The 20,749-nt window shown below is 45.0% G+C and overlaps 1 long non-coding RNA gene across 1 annotated transcript; it reads left to right on the top strand.

The window, feature by feature from the left end:
• The first annotated feature begins 1,771 nt into the window (after nucleotides 1–1,771).
• Nucleotides 1,772–17,368, top strand: LOC112589315 (uncharacterized). Its single transcript, XR_003113449.1, has 3 exons — nucleotides 1,772–1,913; nucleotides 16,994–17,264; nucleotides 17,347–17,368. It is a non-coding gene; the product is annotated as an uncharacterized LOC112589315 (long non-coding RNA).
• The last annotated feature ends 3,381 nt before the right edge of the window (nucleotides 17,369–20,749 follow it).

Raw genomic sequence — 20,749 nt, forward strand, 5'->3', positions numbered from 1 at the left:
ACATAATTTCAATTCCTAACAAACACATTGGTATAATAAAAATAATAATTTATAGGTAATTTCGTTGTTTTTTTTACAAAATAAATCCTGTACCCCTAGTTGGATCATCCTGTATATGAAATATTCTCCTCGTCGTTTAATGAGGTGAACTTTGAAAATTATCTTCAATAAAATTTGTGATATCTTGTGCATCAAGTAAAATTTGTGATATTTTGTGCACCAAGTAAAATTGGTGTCAACTTGGCCATAATTCTGTAAATAATTTAATTTCAATTTTTACATTTAGATAGATTATACTACTGTTAATTACCGCACGATTTTGCAAATGCGTTCCGTTTCACGCTGCTGACTATTTACTGGCAATTTTTAAATAACAAATACGCTAGATTCAGTAACAATATTATCAGCATTATTTTAGAACGCGATCTTAAAGCCTGGACACACAGAGAAACTTGAGCAATAAAATGTAAGTAATAATGAAATTGACCAATCGAAGTCGACTGCTCTTCTTATAGTCGAGAAATATTCAACTGTGATTGGTTAACTTGCTAACTGCTTATGTCTTACTGCTTTATTGTTACTGTGTGTATCTGTTTATTACCCCATTAATCATGATTTCCTAGCATGAGCGCGTATAAAACTATTTTCAGGGACTTTCCAGAACCGAGGACGATTCTCGTCGGATATTGCGTTGCGCGATGAGACTTTCTCAGATCTCGAATGAGATACGCGTTCCCGCGAAGGAGAGTGCGAGTTCGTGTCGCAAAATTTCGCGAGCACGTTGAGCGCTTCGCGTGTGCGTATATGCTTGTATGGATTTACTTTGGACAAATTATATTTAACAGTCGCGCGCGCAGGGAAGCGCGATATGCAAGAGAGTGCATGTGTAACAGCGAATTATTTTCTCGTCGCAAACGAGGTACCTTGGAACTCACGCGAACGTTACAATAAGTTACATTTTCACGCGCTTACACGCGCATACACACATACACACACACACACACACACACACACAAATACAAACGTACTCGAGACTGGCGTATGTAAAATGCCAAATTAGGCATTTTTATCATGAGTAGAAGAATTGGGTCGTTACGGAGCGAGAGAGTTAGGAGCAGCTCTTACGAATAAATAAAGGATCGCGCATTTTTGCGTGTGGAATTTTTTAGTGGCTTCCAAATGAGCCCGCTGAATTATACGATTCCGGACTTTATCCGTCAGAAAATTATCGCCAAACTGGGTCTCGCGGTATATTATTTCGGACGTTTGCAAAAAAAGCGAGTCGAGAGCGCCGTGGAGAAAGGTGACCGGGACGTCGGAATAAAAATCATGAAGTCCCCGGGGCGCCATCGTGCTGGAAGCCGCGGAGAATTGCATTTCATAATCGAATCCTGGCGATTCCTTCCGGGCGACTCGCGGGGACGACGATGCGTTCTTTTAAACAGGCAACACGCGCGCGCGAAAGTTTGCGGAAATAAACGTTCAAAGCGCGTTTTACCGCGCGCAGATTTATGACGCCGTTGCCCGGACCGTATTTATTTTCGCCCGAGCCCATATACACATATCCACTGTGTGTGCCGCACATAAATTCCATATCTCGCTTCAATATTTTATCGTTGTCGGATTAAAACAGCGCGAGATCCAATATGAAACGTTCTAGCGCGTGTGCGCGTGCGCGCGCCTACGCGCGCCCATGCGCACGCGCAGTGCGTTACACAGCGATACGCGACGAGGCGTGAAATAATAAAACGAATCCATTGAACACACGGCCGCTATTTTTCGCGAGAATACTTATCGGCGAAAGTATCACCCCCAACAGAGTCAACCGGAAATCGCGCGTTGCGGTCCTCGGAGTTGCCGTTTTCCGCGGCCGGCCCGCCAGCTTTACCAAAGCGGAATCTTCCCACAACGAGGTAATTACTCAATCGATAGCCCGGGATTATAACGAGCCGGGAGTGAAGGAAAGCTCGTCGAGCGCGCCCTTCCCCTCAGCTGCGACCCGGAGGAGGAAGGGGGGAGAGCTTTCGCTCTCGTCACTTAGCCTTATTTTAACTAATACATTTCGCGACTTCCTCCTTCCCTCTCCTGCGCGATATAATTAGAATAATGGAGGCCCCTGATACAGAGGCCTCCGCGCGTATGAATAGAAGGATGTAACTGCGGCAGGGTAGGGAGATTTAAAAGCACTCTCGGTGCCTCCGGTGATTAGAGAGTGCGCCGGGCGCGGTTACTTAGTCAGTTAACTCGTTCGCTCGTGCCCCCGCAGTCGCTGCGCCGTCATCGTATCGACTTCTCAGGTAGGGGCAACGCGCAGCGTCCTGGTCGAAGTTGGCTCGCGTAACTGTAACGCGGAGCGTGAAACACATATCGGAGGAAAAATCGCTCGTCCTTCGCGATGATGGCCACGATGTGGAAACACGTCTTCACGACGTGTTCACAGCACGTCGTGTTCAGCGCTGCCGTGGAATCGACAACGCTCGCGACAGCCCCGTCGCATTGAAACGCTGCTTCCGACTTGCGACTCGCGGCATCTCATATTTATTTCACCGCTAATCGATGATTCTCGCGCGCGGAAGGCATCAGGGAGATATTAAGCCGGCCTGCAACGCTCTAACGGCTGCGTCTTGTCAGTAATTATTCAGCGCTTCTAATGGAGCGATAACGTGGTCGTCGGTTAACGTACGCGTGCCCGACGGTTGAAGGCGTCAATTGTAGTAAAGGATGCGAAAAACTATTCGGTTAATATAACTGAATTTCGGATACGACAAGAGCGCAATCTTTGGTTCCTCAGGAGGCAATTGAAAATTTCGTTGCAACGCAAGAGAAATTCCGTTCAAAAAAGTTTCTGTTGTCTCAGATGTATATTCGATCACCTGAACCGAACATTAATGACGACCAAGGGTACAAGTTTTGTTCTTCACACGAATGAACAGAGCATCCTTGTGTACGAAAGTGGAAGGGGAAAGCAGTTGCGCGGTCGAGTTCGAAATCGCACCATTAGCAGCGTCATTCAACTTCTTCAAACGAATCTTTTCGGTCATGGTAACTGAGATCTCGTTTCTCTTTACATATAGGACGTAGTTTTCACGTCTTCTGTGAGAGTAGCCGAGTATTTTACCGCGGTAACTATATTTTCGAGATCGATAATTTTGTTTCCTTCAATCATAAATAGTTATCGATGTGAGTGGTTTTTTTATTTGCGAAAGAGAATTTGTTATTGTAACCGGAAGTCATATAACAGAAAATTCCCAGTTGTCATCACAAAATATCTGCGCGTGCATATAATTTAAGGCATAAATTTATATAATTTAAGATATAAATTTGAGGCACGATATAAATTTTAGTAAATTTGAAGTATATATACAAGTTAGACTATTTTATTCAACGCAAGCGAATATTTCGAGAAGCAGTTTTTCAAAGGAATATTTCAAACGAAAGTTTTATGGGTTCGAAGGGAAAAGATGATGATATTATCAATTTAATTATAGATGGCGCCACTTTGGAAATTTCATCATGGCGGCCATTTTTTAATGAAAATCGATTTTTCTCGAGATAAAAGTTGTAGCTGACAATGAGACGAGTACAACGGTTCTTTGTTCTTTGAAATTGGATCATTTTTCAGAGAATTGCGGCGTTCCGACGTTTAAAATTTAAATAAAAAGCTTTCACTTCCATACAGTGTGCGTATGCGTTTTGTGACTCCAAACCATCCTCTACCTGTGTGTGCATGCGTTCGTGTATGTGTGTACACACACACGTGAACGTGTGCGTGTGTATTGTTCCTATCCGTTATCTGGACTGATTCTGTTTGATAGCACACACGCACTATATGGGGGTGGAAGCTTTTTACTTAAACTATAAACTTTGGAACGCCGTCATTCAAAATGTTGCAGCGCTAAAAAAATGATCCAATTTAAAAAAACAAAGAATCACTATACTCGTCTTATCGTCAGCTGCAACTTTTATTTCGAGAAAAAATCGACTTCCATTAAATTAAATGGTCATGATGAAATCTCTGAAGTGGCGCCATCTACAATTAAATTGTTATCATCATCTTTCCCTCTCAAAGCTATAAAACTTTTGTCTGAAATATACATTGTATTTTTTAAAAACTTCTTTTCGAGATATTCGCGTGTGTCAAATAAAATGGTCTACCCTGTATATATAACGTCGAGCTAGCAAATTATCCGGCTTTTCTAATGACAACACGACTCGATGTCTCAAAATTCACGATAATCATGACAAAAATTTGAATTATTCTCCATTGCGCCGTGACAACGCTGAGAAAAACGGCTACGTTTAGGGAGAGAAATCTCGCACTATTGGTAGTTCACTATCAGTTTTCCTTTCAATATTGAAATTTTAAATATACCTTCACTGTTTACCATTTCTTTTCAATCAACCGCCGCTGAATTTCATGAGAAACGCCGAGTAACAAGCGACTGTCGTCGCACGCGACGGCGGTGTCGATAATTAGTATCTACGAATTATACGTAGTTAACTCACAATTTCGCCGCGCATGCACGGCACCTCGCCACCTGCGCGCGCATGTGTGTGTGCGCGTGCGTGTGTGAGTATCACAGTGAACGACGTGTCGTGCGAGCAAAGTAGCTGTAAATTAGCGAAACACAACTCCGTGGTCTACGGACACCGACGCGTTTATTAAGCTAATGCGCGTTTTCCGCCGAAAAACTTAATCCGCCGCGCGCTCGCGGCTCCCGTAGTTAGAGGTCCTCTCCCCTCCACCTTTCCTCTTCCCACGGTAACCAAGTAACATCGGCATAACTCGCGGGTTTCACCTAATTACGTGCATCGTAGCTCAGTCGTATTAGCGATGTGCTTGCGCGCAGCGTAACGTTACGCTGAAGCGACCGTGTCGGCTGCTTATAAATGGCAATGCCGCTCGACAGGCGGAGGTCACGCGAATAATTCGCGGGAGTACAGTGGGGGAGAATCCCAAAGGTTCGCGGACGAACCGAGGCGCAGACGCAAGTTGACCGTTCCCTTTCTCTCTCTCTCTCTCTCTCTGTCTCTCTGTCTCTCTGTCTCTCTGTCTCTCTGTCTCTCTATCTCTCTGTGTGTGTGAATAAATTATCTATCTATCTATCTATCTATCTATCTATCTATCTATCTATCTATCTATCTATCTGTCTGTCTCTCTCGCAATCTCAGAGTAACTCACGGGCTCAAAACAGTCCTTATTCACCAGGAGTAAGGTGGATTGCCGACCTTCCGCAAACGAGGAGCCATGCGTCGGGCTGCGGCATTTTCATCCGTGCAAGAGCCGCGTTTTACACGAATGGGAGTGAGACGAGCGAACGGAGTGGCCGAACGGTTCGTCGTCGTCCGGTCGGTCGCCGAAATGCACGGAAAGGGCAGAGCTCGGTAACAGCCGCCCTTAGCCGCGATATGTCATTCACGATGAAATAACAGCGTAATGACATTCTCGCCGCCGCGTTACGTGCTGTAGGCAGCGTAGCTTACAACGAAACGTAATTTCGCGCGGCTACGAGCGAGCGAGCGAGCGCGATCGATATAGGCGTCGCGGGCGCAGGTAAACACCGCAGTCCACACCGCCAGCACGCCATAATACGGCCAACGCGGATTAAAATCGGTGTAATTTTCGCGAATGCCGTCCTGCGATGCGCCGCGCCGTGCGGACGCAGCCGCAAAAATCCGCGCACCAGCCGGTCGGCCGGCTAGCGCGGTCGTGATGACCGCGACGGATATTTGCATTTAATTAATTTGTAATATATATATATATATATATCGCGCGTGTTCTTTTTTTATTATTCCGCTGTGCAACATTAAATTGTTATTTATGTCCACGCCCACGTGCCCGCCCTCGTTTGGCGCCGAGCGCGGAATATTCATCGAGAGCCGACGAGAGCGCACGGATCTGTTTCCCGCTCTCCACGATGGAAAAATTCCTCTCCTCTCTCGACAATTTCTCACTGTACATTGCGAGTCGCGATTTGAAGCGTGTCGCGCGTCTTTCACCGTTTTGAGGCTCTCCTCCCTCCTTCTGTCTTCTCTCACACACAGCGGCGCGGCTCTCTCTCTCTCTCTCTCTCTCTCTCTCTCTCTCTCTCTCTCTCTCTCGGCGCGAAATTCGACGAGAGTAGCTCGATAAGCAGCCGAAAACTTGCGTCCGACTTCTTCGTGGAGTTTCGGCGCCTAACAAGGGAGAAATTGCGACGTTCGCGACAAAGCGCAGGCGGAATTGCCGGGAACGAGTTACCGAGTTGGCCGGATTGAATTCGCTCGAAGGAGGCAAGCTTGATCCCGGACTGCGCTGCAGCATGCGAATACCGGACTGCTGCCGGATACTCCGCGACTCTCGGAGTTAGAAGCCGGTGGATGTGCCTTCGACGGAGCGAGCGCGGAATAAACAGGAAACAGGTACATACACACTCGGCGTGAGGGGCGAGAGAGAAAGGGGGCTTGGATCGGCCGCTCGATAGGATCTCCGCCAGTGCTAGCGCGTTTTGTCGCGGTCGGTACTCTTGGGAAAAGGCCACGTACAATGGCGCCGACTTAATCGTAAATTAGGTCGGAAAGCCTCATCCAAGTCCGCCGGCCAGCTTCGGTCATAAATCAGGATCGGGCATTCGTGACCCGCGGCTAAGTAGATTGTCGATCGACTCGTTCTCTTTCTCTCTCCCCCCTCTCTCTCTCTCTCTCTCTCTCTCTCTCCTTCTTCTGCTACCTTTTGCTCCGAATCGCGCCGCAACGGGGCGACATTGTAAAGCGATTAGGAAATTTAGTGTCTCGTGTTAACGGGGAAGTCGCGAGATTGCATCCGCAATTTTTAGCCGGTCTTTAGCCGTTGCTCGTAAAATCGCCCGAGATTTGTCTCACCATCGGCGAACGGGAGCACGACTCGTTCGTGGCGACGCTTACGACGCGGAGACGAGAGAGAAATAAAAGGGGAATTCCTTCAAAGAGGGAAATTCTTCATTTCCCTACGATAACTTAACGCCCGCTCTCATAATGGAGCAGACTATGTCAGGCGAGGAGACCGTGTCTGGTAAAAGTAACCTGCACGCTCTCTCTCTCTCTCTCTCTCTCTCTCTCTCTCTCTCTCTCTCTCTCTCTCTCTCTCTCTCTCTCTCTCTCTCTTTCCTTTCTCTCTCGGCGCACGGAAAAAGAGAAAAAAGAAATAACGTGAATGATCATCCGCGAGCGGAAAGTTCCACGGGGCGAGAGTCGATTTAATGAAACGTCAAAACGCATTTACGTCATTACGGATGCTGCGAGGCTCCTGCACGCGCTAATCGGCTCATCATCCGTTTCCCGGCTGTTGCCGGCCGTAACGAAAAGCGATGGAGTTGCGAGAGACGGGTTCGTAAAGGCACAAGAGCGACTGATCTCCGCGACGCCGACGGGATGCAATTTTCGGCAGGACGAGAGTGACGCGACAGCCGAGGTCGCCGCTGACGGTGGCCGGCGAACAGCGATTTAAGGCGAAACTTTACGGTATTACAATGTGTGAGGCTAATGGAATTATCGGATTATCCTATCCGTCTAGCTCGGCCTCGCTCTCGCCGCAAAAGTCGGCTAATCGCGGCGGCCGAATATCGCTAGGCGTTTCGCCGGCGAACGAGCGGAGCGCTCGTATCGCCGCCTCGTCGCCGCTCGTTTAACGGAGAAACTGGATAAGGGCAATTTGCAAGTCGCTTAATAGTCACGCGGTATATAAGCCCGGCGCTGGGCAGGATTTCTAATCCTATCGAGGGGCCAAAGACACCATAATCGTGCCGGTAACGGCACGCGCTCCGTGGCTTCCGGCTACTACTATTCGACGTTACCGGTGACTGTTTCTCTCTCTTCTCCCTCCTTCCTTCCCTTCTCATTCTCTTTCCCTTCACTCTCATTCCTCTGTTCTCGTTAACGCTAATTCGCACGGTTTAATTGGCGAACGTCGTTCCGGCGACTTTCGTCGTCTAGCAAACGACAATCTGATTAAAACAATCCGCCGCGCGAAGCGCATTGTGCGAAATTTGACTTGGCGCTTCTCGCACCCGACATATCGGCAATTTGAAGCTGAGCGAAGGATTATCGATAGAGACGTAAAGCGCGCTATTGATAAGAATACAGCTCAATGCGACGCGACGTGAAGCCGAAGTAAAAAATTGTACGGGCCATCTTCATGAAGCATAAGGGCCTGATAAGGCTAAAAGTAGGATGCCCTAAAAAGGGATGTCTCATTATTATCACATCAGGCCCCGAGATGGATCTTTTAGAGATATCTTAGATTCTACGAAATAAGGCTTTGATGAAGAAAGCCGAGAAGGGCCTTAAAATGCTTTTTTGGGATACCTTAGGTCTAATAAATAAAGCTTTGATAGGGAAAGCTGAGAAGGGCCTTAGAAGGATTTTTTTCGGGATGCCTTAGATTTAATAAATCTAAAGCTTTGATAGGGAAAGCTGAGAAAGGCTTTAGGAAGATTTTCTAGGGATGCCTTAGATTTTACGAAATAACGCTTTAATTGATGGAAAACTGATGTGGGCTTCAGAAGGATCTTTTAAGGATGCTTTAGATATACAAAATCAAGTTTTGTTATAGAAAATTAATAAGATCTGAAGCGTGTAATAAAATTGTCATAGTTTAGTATTGTTTTAGTAGGTACGCTCTATCTGGTTCTTTTAAAGATTTTTTAGTTATACCGCAATTAAAAACAAGTTTTATTAGTTTTATTAGTTGCCATATTCATTAGTCACTTCCAAAGATTTTTCTAGTATTGCCTTCATTTTGAAATGCAGCAAACCTTATTAAAAATAGTAGCAGGATTTTTATGTATAAAGAATGCTATATTTTATTGTACAGTATGATATATTTTTAGAATAAAAAATTTTTGTTGTATACCAACAAGATTATAAAGAAATTACAGTCTAAATTCCTTGGAATGAAAAGAACGAATATTTTTACTCAAACAATAAAAATATTTTGATTCACAACTGCAAGAGTGAATGTCTCACTCAAACTTAGAATGAATTTTAACTCCATATCTTAATATTACCCTATGAGGCTCTCTTAATATTGCTTCATAAAACCTCTATTAATATTTCCTTATAAGGACCTATTAATATTGCCTTATGAGACCTTCATAATATTACCTTATAAAGGCCTGTTAAACTATTTCTTACACATCTTATAAGGCCCTTTCTGTCTTTCTATCCTTACTGGGGTCCAATTAATGTTAGAGAAAAATAATTAGGTCCTTACCAGAGTCCTATTAATTTTTCTACTCGGGGTCCGACTCTTTTCTCATTCGGTATTCTTGAAGATATTAATTCACTTCACGTTTCCGTAACTATTTCCATTTATATCTTTACCAAAATAGCAACATTCCTCTCTTTTTCTCTTTCTCCTCCTCCTCCTCTCTCTCTCTCTCTCTCTCTCTCTCTCTCTCTCTCTCTCTCTCTCTCTCTCTCTCTCTCTGTGTTAAAGCGTCAGCCACTTCGGCGGGTAATACGTATCTTCAATTTGGAGCGACGCGCCGTGCGCGTCTACATGGCTAATGAATTTCTCCGGTTCCGGATTTGCTTCTTAGAGAGTTATGACGAGTAACGCTGGAGAAATAAGCCAAATAAAGTTAAGGACTCTGCCCGGTAGAGCGCGTTTGGCGCGGCTGGCCTACATTTCACCGCTCGAAAGCTCCGACACCGGAACATATATACAATTTCGTTCCGGCGAGCGGCGTATTGGACGAGCGGCCGCGATTTCTTTGTCAGTTCGCGTTCACTCGCCACCTTCCACCCCGGCAACGTCTGCGGTGTCAATCCGCGCGGGCGGCTAGACGTGGCTACCGCCGCCATGAGACACCGTAATACCGCGACAGTATAGATCGCACTCTATATATCTCCCGCCGAGAATCATTTTGTACCACTATAGCAATAACTCGCGCGTCGTAGAGGGACTTAGCAGCTGATCCTAGTAACTCCGGAGTGCCCGCCCCCTCGATGGATAATATCATGTCAGCTTTAGGGAGACGCGAAAATCCAATTCTCGCCTTCCTCCCCCATCCGCCCCCTCGCCCGGGGCCATTCTTGGCTTCGCTCTTTCGTTTCCCCGGCTCACACGCCACCACTCTTTTCTCTCCCGTCCGTCGCCCTCGTGCCCGACACGGTCCTTCCCCCCGGGCCGCGGGAGATATTGAATCACCGTTCGGAAAGAATGCGGGGAGTTCCTCTCTCAGTCTAGGGGTTTCATAACTCTCTCGGAATGCTTTCGTTGGAAATCGGAGACAAAACGCGGCGTGACCGGTGCAGTCCAGAGGTGGTCGATCTCGGTCGCTGGAAAGTCCTGGCCAGCTCTCTTTCTCTCTCTCTCTCTCTCTTTCTCTCTCTCTCTCTCTCTCTCGCTCTGCGAGAAATCCTGATCACGCGCCGATCCGATGGTGCGACCTTCCTTCCGCCGCGATCCGGAAAAAGAAGCATACGCAGGAGCACTCGTCGCGGCGCGATCGCGTCGTAAGAAACGCGATCCTAATTACGAGCTCCGACAACACAATTCGGCGACGCCCCGAGGTGGAGGAAAATGAATTTCGCGCCCGGGGTGGGAGGGAGGAAAGGAGGGAATCGTGTATCGCGTCGTAAAACTGCTTGTCTTCGAGTGAACCGGCGAGACGATCGCACATTTTGAGAATTTCTTCGCGCCGCTCTCTTCTTCTCGGTTGTCGGCGTGACTTCTCTCCAACAAGTGCGACGTGACATGACGAGAAAGCGGCGGTCGTTGAGGGCAATGTGAAAAAGTTATTAGGTGTTTCGGTAAATTTCCGCTGTTTTTTTGTTCCGCTGGAAAAACATATTTATTTTAATTGCAAAATGAATTGATCAATCAATCAAAATGTTTTCCATCCTTTTGTATCACCTCTTCTCATCTTTCTGATAAGGAATGAATTCCTTATCAGAAAGCGGCGAGAGAACGACTCAGGCTTTGAAGCAATCCCTTTATCCCACTTTCGGACTTTTTCGTAATTTCGAAAGCGCGTGTCTTGAAGACCATGCTGCATTGAACGGAACAAATGGTAATCAGGCGGGACCAGGTCTGGAAAATACGCGGCATGCGGAAGAATCTCCCATTCGAACTCTGTCAGCGTTTCCTCAACGACTTTTGCAACATATGGCCGGGCATTGTCGTGCAACAGAATCACTTTTCTTTTGTTGTGTGTGATTTGTGGTCGTTTTTGATCCAACGCTAGCTTCAAACTGTATAATTGTTGTCCGTACCGGTCAGCCGCAACAGTTTCATTCGGTTTTAAAAGCTCATAATACACAACGCCTTCTTGATCTCACCAAATACAGAATAATGTCTCATGACTATGAATATTGCATTTTGGCGCCGATGTGGATGGTTGGGCCTGGTTCTACCCACGATTTTTTGCGTTTAGGATTGTCATAATGGATCCACTCTTCATCTCCAGTGACAAGCCGGTGCAAAAAACTTTTTTTTCTGCCTGGCAATCAGAGCCTGGCAATGGATACACGGTCCAGCATGTTCGCTTCGGTCAGTTCATGTGGCGCTCATTTTTCTTCCTTTTGAATTTTTCCTTTTGAATTTTGAATTGCATGTAAACAATCAGAAACTATCGAAACTGCAATATTTAGAGCCTCAATCAATTTCTTGAGTGTTTGAGATTGATTTTGGTCCAATAATGTTTGCAGTTCGACGTCTTCAAACTTTTTTGGCTGACCTGGACATTCCTTAACTTTTACATCAAAATCACCACTTTTGAATCATCAAAACCAACCTCTACATGCTATTTCTGATGAAGCAGAGTCACCATAAGTTTCCACTAATATTCGATGTGCTTCAGCTGTAGTTTTCTTTATATCAAAGTAGTGGAAGAGAATATATCGAAAAAATAACTTATTGCATTCCATTTTGAATTGACTTAAAAACAATATCACTGCTCACAAAAGTAAACCTTGGTGGACTGAATTCTATTGAAATACGTCTAATCTTTAATATAGCATGAGTTCCAGCTGTCACGGTTCGCTACATTTGCAGCTGGAGCTATCTAAACGCGAACAGCGGAAATTAACCGAAACACCTAATAAATAAGGGGTGGATTTTATTTTTGTGAGATTTTTTTTCTTTTATTTGGTTCTTCACGGTGTGTCGGTCGAATTAACAGCGGGGGTTCTTTCCCGCTGCGTCTTTGGCCGCACATGGGATGAAAACAAAATCGAAGCGGACTCGGCCTCGCCGGGTCTACGCCTGTCAATAGCGCGTCGCTGCAGGCACTTTTGTGCAATCCGCGGCAAAGTCGCACATTACACGCAGTTCTCTTTGAGATTGTTCTTCCGCACGAAACGCTCCGCTTTGACTTTCGTCTCGCTTCATTCCGCTTCGCTCCCGCGCTCGCGTATATAAACTCGAAACTGGTCGCTAAACTTCCCAACTGCCGCATGCGCTGTTTGGTGAATAGTCATGAATTAAATATCACTCCGTATGTCTATCCAAGAGACCGCAATGCTACCCCAGAAATTATTTTAAAGTCAAATTCAAACCGGCAGTTCGCCGGGGACCAAATAGAGGCTCGGTATCATTATGTTCGCCTGCCTCATGAATTTTTGACATTTCGCGACTCCGCGAGCGTTATTGACGGCGCAACGCACCGGCCCGCGCGATGTGTGAACAAGAGAAGGGTGTGGCTCTGATTTTTGTGCTTTTCAAAGCTGCCCGCAACTAGTTCTTAGACAGACCGAGTTGAAATTCCAGCCCCATTTTCCATCCGGACCGTTTAGTATCCGTGGATTCTGGAAGATCGCTGGAGATTTCGTTTCTGCAGGAAATCAAGTCCCACTTAGCGTCTCTAAATGGCAGAAAACGATGGCACGAGTCGCCACTCGCAGGTTCTCAACGCATTGCGGACCAGACATTGTATTACTAATCATAGCCAGCTGTTTTGTGGCTGCAAATATTTTTTAATTACTTACAGTTTGTTAGTGGTTAAAATATCATTTTAACACATTGCGGGCGAAACATTTTATTGCTAACCACAGCCAGCTACTTCTTGGTTTCAAATACATTTAAATTACTTGTGCTTTGTTAATAATAAAAAATCGTTGTCACGTTAGATATTTGTTTTCAACAATCCTGCACTTTGTTTTAAATTCTTTTTTATTTCTTACAGCTATTATAACTTTAGTCTTACTTTGTGAACTGGAAAGTCATAATTATCCCCACAAATATCTATATTTTCATCGTCATTTGATATTTCCAATAAATTGCTCGGAGGTGTTTTTTTAATATTGTTCATTGCTCTACTGCTACTTACATTTAAATGGTTTAGAAAATTTATTCACGTTGCAAATTACCAAAAACTTGCAATTGTTGCCGTTTGTTACTGCGTTATAACCGTTCTTGATTGATACACAGGATGACTATTCATCTCTTTCCCTACGTCTTTTACAAAAATATATTTCGTACAAACGTTAACCTCAAAAGGAGGCACCAGAATTTAGTTGCAGATGGAGCCACTTTCGAGAAATTCACTAATAGTCCCTTTTCTTAAATGGAGAAATCGATTTTTTTCTCTGAATAAGAACTGTAGTTCTTGTCAAGACAAATCCAACTGTACGTACTCGTTTATGGTTTTCTTGATTTTTCAACGGGTTACACAATTGTTTAATTCTAGAAATTAGTTTTGTCTAAATTAATGTTTCGTAAACATGAGGAGAGATGCTTATATTAGGTTATTCGGAAAGTCTATTTCAAATTTCATGCACTCCGTATTTCTATGTAATCAGTGAGAGCAAGGCCACTCCAAACGATTTTGTGCTTGTCAACAAACTTTCTCGGATCTATGAGCTCGCCAAAGAAACTTCGTAGACCTTCCTAAGTACAATACAAACATTTCGTCAGAAATCAGTTTGGAAAATAAAAGACCAGAAAGTCTACTTTCGCCATGTGATGCTATATTGCTTCAAGCGTGGCTTCACGGTTTCGCAGATTCTAAATGAAATTTTCTCTGCGTATGAAGATGCGTGCGTCACTTACCAGACAGTTTGGAAGTAGTATCGGAGATTCGAAGCTGGCGATTTCAACATGGGAGATTAAGCTTTTGGCCGGCTTGAGGAGGTTGATGAAACGCTTCTTGAAGACTCGATGCGTGAAAATTCTCAAGTGACCGTTAGAAAACTCGGCGATACTCTGCACAAGTCTGTCTTTACTGTGTATGACTACCTCAAGAAGCTGGGGTTCTCGCCTAGATGTCTGGGTGCTAACGAAATGGATAAACGGCAGCTGGTGGAACGTGTACGTATCTGCGATATACTGCTTCCACGGCATCAAAAGGAACCGTTTTTGAAGAGGCGATGAAAGTTGGATCCTATACAATGTTAGCCGTAAGAGATCGTGGAGAACCAGCGACGCGTCTACAAACAGTGTCCAAGCCAGGGCTTCGCCCGAAAAAGATTCTCCTGAGCATTTGGTAGGATTTTAAGTATTATGAATTTCTTCATCCGAACGAAACCATCAACGCGGCGAAGTAGCAGGATGAACTGAAGGCTGCCATCGCACAGAAGTGCCCTGAACTGGCCAACAGGTGTGGAATTGTCTTCCACTATGATAACGCCAGACCTCACGTCGCAATGTCTATCCGTAGGAAGCTGTTAGACTTCGAATGGGACATTCTTTCTTATCCTCTGTATTTTTTCAACCTTGCCCCATCTAACTACTATTTATTTCCTTCTTTGACAAATTTTTTTCGAAATAAAAAGTTCGAGTCTTTGAAAGTCTCCAAAAGTCATCTTGATCAATTCCTCACTAGTAAGAAACCTTCATTTCGGAGCAAAAGCATCATGCAATTTCCTAAAAGATAGGCCAAGGTCGTTGAACAAAACGGTACATATTTGCTCGAATAAAGTTCTCTTTGTGTAAAAATATTGTGCTCTGAATTTAAATAGAAAATTTTAAACGAATTTTTCAAACAACCTAATAAAACAGATGTGAGATCTTTCTAGATCTGCATTTTAGTAGGTTGTTTTCTACACTCGTGCAAACTTCTTCTTGTAAAATTTGTTTTCAGTTGACTACTAAACTAATGTCAAATATAACACTTTCCTAATTCCCCTGAAGTTTTAGATTATAATTATAATTGCATTTTTGCTATCCATGTGAGGTTGGAGTGCTTTTTAAAAGTGATTTCCCTCGATTCTCACGTTTGAGGTGCTTCTTTATCTCACATTTGTCTTAAAAGCATCCCTCCACATGTTTGCGAAACACTGATTTCCATAATCATCGATTTCCACTTAAGAAAAGTGATCATTAGTGAATTTCTCGAAAGTGGCGCCATCTACACACAAATTGATATCGCCATCTTAGATCTCCTTGAGATGAAACAAAGTTATGTACGAAACGCTTTTCTGTGAAAGGCGTGGAGAAAGAGATATTTGTGGTGGAACATAAAAGCGGTATGTAGAAACGCGAGATATTTCGTCACATCCGTCCGGAATGTGTTAACTAGACTTCTCGGCAATGCTGTAGGCCAAATGCAATCAAACGAGGTCGGTACAGACTTTAGAGTACGAAATCGGCGTTAAATGAAATATTCACGTCCAAATTAGAATGAAACTGTCGACTCGGCGGATACTCGCCGCGCGGTGGCGAAGTGCAAGCGTGTTTGAAGAGAAACCTCCAGGACCTCCAGGACCTTTCGGCCGTTCGGATCAATTAGAATCTCTCCTCGTTGACTGCGAGAGGCTCAGGTCCGCCTGTAAATTCGCCCCTCGGGACTCTTTGACTCTCGGGCCTCTCGTTCTTCCGACGACTTCGTGTGTTACATTTAACGTGAATTTACAATCAAGTTTGTACATTACATTAGATTCCTCCGCTCGCGTATAATCCGATCTCAGGAGACGTCGCTGAGAGAAGAAATAATCCGCGCAACAGCGGATGTTCACGGTCCTCGTCCGCATTTATCTCTCCCTCCTCGCTCGCTCGTATATTACTCCTTAAAAATGTACTCGCTGGAAATCGCCGGTGACTCGGATTCCTTGGGGTCGGTATGCGTGGCTGTTTTGTCGAATTAAATTCCGCTTGGGCGCTCCACCGGTGCTCTTCGTACGCTCTACTTTTAAAAAAACGAGGAAAGTGAGAGAGAGAGGGAGGGAGGGAGGGTGGCAGGAGGAGAGCGAGAAAATGAGAGGATAGAGAAAGAAAGGAAGAGAGAGAGAGAGAGAGGGAGAGAGAGAGAGAGAGAGAGAGAGAGAGAGAGAGAGAAGCCTCGTCTCTCGTTCCGCGCAAAGGACGCGACGGGGTTCCGTTTCTTTTATTACGGCGTTTAAAAGCCGGCGCGGGAATCGCGCGAGATCCGGCTGCTTCTCTCAGAACGAAAAACGGTAAGGTTAATTATTTTCTCTGCCTATCCCGAAAGAATCGTCTCGTCCCTCCGCCGTCGTATCTCTCCGTCGCTTATCCGAGGGTTCCCCTTACGCGCGGAGCGGCTAATTACGCAAGAAAAACCTACTCCATTTCCCTCGTTTCCTTGGTCGCCGTACTTCCTGCCTCTCCTGTTCTTCCTCTCCCGCTTCTTGTCCCACCTCGCCTCACGTCCCCCTCGTCTCGCCGTCCCCGGCGCGTCTTGCCGCGCCCTGCCGGTCGAAATGAGCGGTATTTGTAATCATCCTATTTTAAGGATCCGGACGCGCGAGAGACAAATAACCGGGCTGTTATTCTTGTAATTGTACATTCCGCATGCCGAGACGCCGAGAATGTCCGACTATCCGGCGTCGCGGGCGTGCGCGCGTATCTCCGAGATAAACGGGGCTTTTCGTTTTCACAAGGAGCAGCGGCAGCGGCCGTCGTGAGATTTCTTCTCCGCGGCACCGGCAAACAAGAAGCCGGCAAACACAAGCGGGCGGTGTAATCGTTCGCCTCATTAGCGGCCACAGTCGAGCGAGGATAAAGCGCGTGTCTTCGCGCGCGCGAGCGCACTCCGAGTATTCATCGCCGACGATTAGCTACTTATGCACTTTTCAGGACCGTCGCATTAATCTCCGCCGTAACAAACGGCCGACAGCGCCCGGGCTAGACAAATAACGAGTCTCGGTGGCCTTCTCGATCTAACGATCCATACCGATCCGGTGCAAACACCGCAGCCGCCGCCCCGTGTCCCGCAAAAGGACACAATGTCCTCGACAACGACGTGTTTGTCGACTATGGAATTTCGCCACAGCTCTATCCAGAGTAGCCAACCGTCTGGAATTTCGCGGGACATCCCGATTTTGGAGCTTCTACAGAAGCATCCCAAGTAAGGATCCTTGGTCGGATGCCATTTTCCCCGATTTTTCATGCAACTGTAACAGTTACTGAAATTGTTTATTATTATACAGATAGTCCCAAAAGTAACGGACCATCCTAATAACTCTTCAGTATTGAAGTTTCAAGGAAAATGATCTGAATAAAAGTTGTAGGGATTTAAGTGAGTTACCTTATGATGACCTTGACTTTGACCTTGACATCTGTTTCCAAGATTCATTTGAAGGTCAACTTGCGTCTTTTAAATGGGAACCCCTATTTTTTATTACACTGTTTCTCTCGCTAACTATTTGTCGGGAGAAATAGTGGTACTAGACTTTTTTGCTTTATTTAGTCTCAAGAATATATTGTTACAATAGTGCCCAGACTTTTGTTAACTTAATGACTTTTGGAAACTTCAAAATCATTAAATTAACAAAAATCAGGGCACTATTGTAACAATATATTTTTGAGATTAAATAAAGCAAGAAAGTCTAGTACCACTTTTTCTTCCGACAAATAGTTAGCAAGATATCATAAGTTAAATATATTGAAAAAGTTATCAAGTTTTCCATAAATATCTCAAAAAATATTAAGTAAATAAAAAAATGTTTCAGACAAAAGTTGTTCAAATTCATTGGTAAAAAAAGATAGTGTAATAAGAAATTGAGGTTTCCATTTAAGAGTAATGATCAGTGAATATCTCGAAAATAGTGCCATCTGTAAATAAACTGATATATCTGTTTTATGCCCCCCTTGAAATCATACAACTTTTGTTTGAAATATTTTTCCGTATCTTCCGTATTTTTCGAGATATTTGTCTGGGGCATTTGAAACCCTGTGTATACAGGTTGTCCGAGATCTTTTGGAAACGAAAAACTGTGAAGAGTAATCGAATCAAACTGAGAAGAAAAGTCAAGTACCATTTTGTAAATGTGGCAATAGTTATTAAGTTATTAGTAATTGAAAATGACTATATCTAGAAGATTTTTTAATTGATAACTTGGAAATTTAAGTAGCTATTTGTAAAATAGTATATGACTTTTCTTCTCAGTTTCGTCTGATTAATCTTTACAATTTATTATATCCAAAAGATCCCGGACTCCCTGTATATTTATTTATTTCGACTTATTAATTTTTAAAACAAGCAAGTTGAGAATCAGATACCGTAAGCAGACGAATAAAATGTTTACTCAAATTTCACAACATTATGCGTCTGAAAAGCGAAGTATGAGCAAGAGGGGACATACATTAATATTATTACAATGTATACAATATACTTGTAGTACCAATGAGAATGTTCCGACTCTTTTCGTCGTGTTCCGATCTTTCACAGTCGATATCCCAAAATGGGTCGATCAAAAGATGGCCATCCTAGCTCTATCGCGGAGTGACTGAACATCAACGTCACGAACTATGGCCTCGGCGCACGATGAAGATAACATCCTGCCGTTCGCCAGAGTGCCGCTCCCGCGTCGAGCAGCACGGAGTCCAGGGCTCTCCTCGCTGTTCGATAATTTCGCGTCAGGTCTCGCTACTGTCCGTCTTTAATCCCCTGCCCCTTCCCAAAAGACTCGGGCCACACTTGGGCAAGTTCGAAGGGCCGCGATAGTTGCGCCGGCGCGATCGTAAAGATTTATATCGGAGATAGAGACGGCACACACCGTGTGCGCGCACCTCTACACCGTGCCTCGTAATAACGCCGTTAACTCCGCCGGCCCGGAGATTATCGTGACGCGGGGGGGGGGTGTTTGCCTGGAGCACCGCAAATACACTTCTTCCTCGCGAAAGCAAACGTCGCGAAGAAGCGCAGAGAGTACCGCGAATAGGCCCGATAAGGCCGATCGATCGCGCTTACGGAATCGATTTGCTCGCTCGCTCGTCGATATAAAGGAGGACACGCCATTGCTCGAAAGTATCGTCCATTATCACCGAGCGCTCATTTCGCCAGTTTTACAAGAAATATATTGCCAATTTCCTTCATTACTGACATCCGCCCGGCCTGCGCCAATGTAATAAAATGTAATCACCGTGGCGCAACTATCACGACGTAACTACCGCCGTGCATGTTTCGCTCACCGAGTTCTCGTGACTTTTGGTGGTCACTACGACGCCATATTGGACAGTCGACTAATGCGTGGACTCTTGACCGAACGAATCTGCTGAAAAGTGCACAACGATTGCGCCGTCGATGAGTGTGAGGACGCATTCACACCTGGGCAGAAAAACAGAAAGCAGGAAGGCAGCAGCCAAGAGAATGACAGAAAGAAAAACTCTCGCAAGAGAGAGAGAGACAGATTATCAGCGCCACTTGTGATTGCAACTGCTTTTCTGCTTTCTGCTTTTCTGCCTAGGTGTGAATCCTCCCTTAGGGCGCATTCACACTTGGGCAAAAAAGTAGAAAGCAGAACAGCAGAAGCCAAGAGAGTAACAGAGAGAAAAACTCTCGTAAAAGAGAGACAGACATATCTGTGAATGTGCCCTTACACCTAGGCAGAAAAGCAGAAAGCAGAAAGGCAACAGCCAATTACAAGTAGCGCTGGTAGTCTGTCCTTCTTTTCTGTCTTTCTCTCTCTCTCTCTCTCTCTCTCTCTCTCTCTCTCTCTCTCTCTCTCTCTCTCTCTCTCTCTCTCTCTCACGAGAGAGACAGACTATCAGCGCGAGTTCTGATTGGCTGCTGCCTTTTTGTTTTCTGCTTTTCTGCACAGATATGAATTCTCCCTCAGGGAAAATTCATACTTAGGCAAAAAAGCAGAAAGCAGAAAGGCAGTAACCAATCAGAATTCACGCTGATAGTCTGTCCTTCTCTTCTGCCTCTTTCTCAAGAGAGAGACAGACTACCAGCACCACTTCTGATTGGCTGCTCCCTGAAGGAGAATTCACACTTGGGCAGAAAATCAGAAAGCAGAAAGTCAGCAGCCAATCACAAATGGCACTGATAGTCTGTCTCTCTCTTGCGAAAGTTTTTCTCTCTGTCACTCTCTTGGCTGGTGCCTTCCTGTTTTCTGTTTTTTCTTCCCAGATGTGAACGAGTCCTAAGTGTGAATCCTCCCTGAGAGTCCGATTTGCTGACGGTGAGTTGTACTGATTTCTATAATACTAACGCAGATCGTAGTCGTCGCGCTTTGTTGATGAAAACAATCGCGGCTGGACAATTTTGCGATCGCATCAGTCGCAGAGAGCACTTACACAGCGTATCGTTTTGCGTGATGTTTATGAATGCGAATCAGTCGCAGATAATCTTTCGATGTTGCGTGTCCTCTTTGTAAGATTGAATGAAAACCAAAGCGAATTCGTATGCGGAAATCTGACGAACTGACAAACATGTGATGTGTAAAGAAGTTGACGCGATATTCGCGTCGTTGTCAGTTCTGTCTATCTGTTGGGAGGAAAGTTCACAATGATCGATACGGATTGTTGGTTTACGGCTGGTGTAACCGAAATATTAGCTCATCTCTATGCATTTATGCAGCGCGCCCACGAATACATACGGCGGAT

Source organism: Harpegnathos saltator, unplaced genomic scaffold (assembly GCF_003227715.2).
Source record: "Harpegnathos saltator strain DR-91 unplaced genomic scaffold, Hsal_v8.6 scaffold462, whole genome shotgun sequence".
Lineage (NCBI taxonomy): Eukaryota > Metazoa > Arthropoda > Insecta > Hymenoptera > Formicidae > Harpegnathos > Harpegnathos saltator.